Source organism: Homarus americanus, unplaced genomic scaffold (assembly GCF_018991925.1).
Source record: "Homarus americanus isolate GMGI-L3 unplaced genomic scaffold, GMGI_Hamer_2.0 scaffold40990, whole genome shotgun sequence".
In the NCBI taxonomy this organism is placed as follows: domain Eukaryota; kingdom Metazoa; phylum Arthropoda; class Malacostraca; order Decapoda; family Nephropidae; genus Homarus; species Homarus americanus.
In genome coordinates this window covers 2,717-5,000 of record NW_024729914.1, presented here as the reverse complement: position 1 = coordinate 5,000, position 2,284 = coordinate 2,717, and positions in this window count along the sequence as shown.

The following is a 2,284-nucleotide window of genomic DNA, read 5'->3' as shown; positions in this document are numbered from 1 at the left end:
GGAGGTTTCGTCACGCTCCCCGATGGCGAAATCCTCCATTACAGCAAAAGTGTCTGTTTAACCTAACCTTAGTACAAGGTCTATTGGTGTCCTCAATTTTATAGAGGTTAGCCACCCGAAGTCAATAAGAGACAAAGAAATAATCCAAGCAGCCTAAACTGTTTAGCCTGACCGTGGTAAAGTCTAACGGGGACCTTAAATTTTATATAATAATAATAATAATACAGGCAACTACCTAACCACTACCGGGCCGCCTAACCTAACCACTACTTTCGCCGGAGGTTTCGTCACGCTCCCCGATGGCGAAATCCTCCATTACAGCAAAAGTGTCTGTTTAACCTAACCTTAGTACAAAGTCTATTGGTGTCCTCAATTTTATAGAGGTTAGCCACCCGAAGTCAATAAGAGACAAGGAAATAATCCAAGCAGCCTAAACTGTTTAGCCTGACCGTGGTAAAGTCTAACGGGGGACCTTAAATTTTATATAATAATAATAATACAGGCAACTAACCAACCACTACTGGGCCGCCTAACCTAACCACTACTTTCGCCGGAGGTTTCGCCACGCCCCATGGCGAAATCCTCCATTATGTTAAAGTGTCTGTTTAACCTAACCTTAGTACAAAGTCTATTGGTGTCCTCAATTTTATAGAGCACACCGGAAGTCAATAAGAGACAAAGAATAATCCAAGCAGCCTAAACTGCTTAGCCTGACCGCGTAAAGTCTAACGGGGACCTAAATTTTATAGTAGAATAATAATAATACAGGCAATCCAAATCAAACGTACTACCGGGCCAGTTTTTCCAACCTAACCACTGTTTTCACCGAGGTTTCATTACGCCTCCTATATGGCGAAATCCTCCATTGCTAAGCAAAAAGTGTCTGTTTAACCCAACCTTAGTACAAAGTCTATTGGTGTCCCCACCTTATAGAGGTTGGGGCCACCAAGTCAATAAGAGACAAAGAAATAATCCAAGCAGCCACCACTCATCTAGCCTAAACTGTTTAGCCTGACGTAGAGTTTTAACAAATCTGGTGATATGGAACCACACACAACCCCCTCTTTAACCTGGGATAATGCAATCGTGGTCGGATAATTGCTAACTATTCTCAGAGATAATGCAATCAAATGGTTAGTTGCTAACCGGGGGCTGCGCCCCCGGACCCCCTGTGTTAGATACTGTATTTGGTCATGATGAATTGTTTATTAGACTATAAGAAATCCTCTTCCTTCTTGTATTGGCAAGGGGAGTTTGCTTTAACTTAGGTATGCTAGCCTAAGTAAAAATAGACACGGAGCTGCGAAGACCCGATTCTTTTGCTGCATGTTTGAGTCTGCAACTTTGTTGTGATAAGACACTCAATCCTAGTGATTGTACTTACTCAACATAGTGACGGTGTAATTACCATCACAGATTGTACGGGAAATTCCAACTTTGGAAAAAACAAATATTTGGCCTACCCAAATTTTGACTACTACCCGTGCGTCTACGTCCTGGATTGGCCAATCAGTGGTGCCCCACGGTGGCGTGATACATGCACGTTTACTGCGGTGCTCTGATTGGCCGACCGAACGTGGCGTGGTAGGTAGGCTGTTTCTACTCTCTAAGTCCTCTTCTTTCCTTTTTTCATCCCCCTCATGCACTCCGTTCTTTGAACGGGAGGCGGGACTTCGCGATACGGTCGATCCGGCAAGGGAACCTGTGATAGTGCAGGGCACCCCTTGTCCGGGGGTCACCGGTAGGTGGCAACTTTTTTAGATATTACTATAGTCACAGGTAACCTGGGTGCAGAGCCCGACGCCCACCCAAGAGGGGGCGGGTCACTGCTCCCAGGCAGGAGAGCCCTGTGTTATAGGTAGGATTAGGGATGTAATCAAGAAGATGACAACTAGCATTAGAATAAAACATAGAGATAAGGGACACTCTATTGGAAGGGGAAAAGTGGCAGAAATCACTTACAACAAACTGCAAGTCCCACTAACTAGAATATTCAGCACCAATGAAGGTTTTAAAGTAATCTGTAAAGATGACTTTGATCCAGATAAAATCCTTTCAAAAGAAGCAAGAGATATATTTTACAATGAAGGCCTTATTGTTGTCATGCCACCAGAACAAAAAGCAAAAAGATCAGTTTTTGTTCGTCAAGTCGATCAAGAGATCGGGAGGAAGACCTGAAAGAAGAACTGAACGCCAAAATAGGTGGATGAAGATTGAAGAAGTCATTAAGATAAAGGACTATACTCATGTTTGAAGAAGTGTCAATGGCTGAGAAAGTTTTACA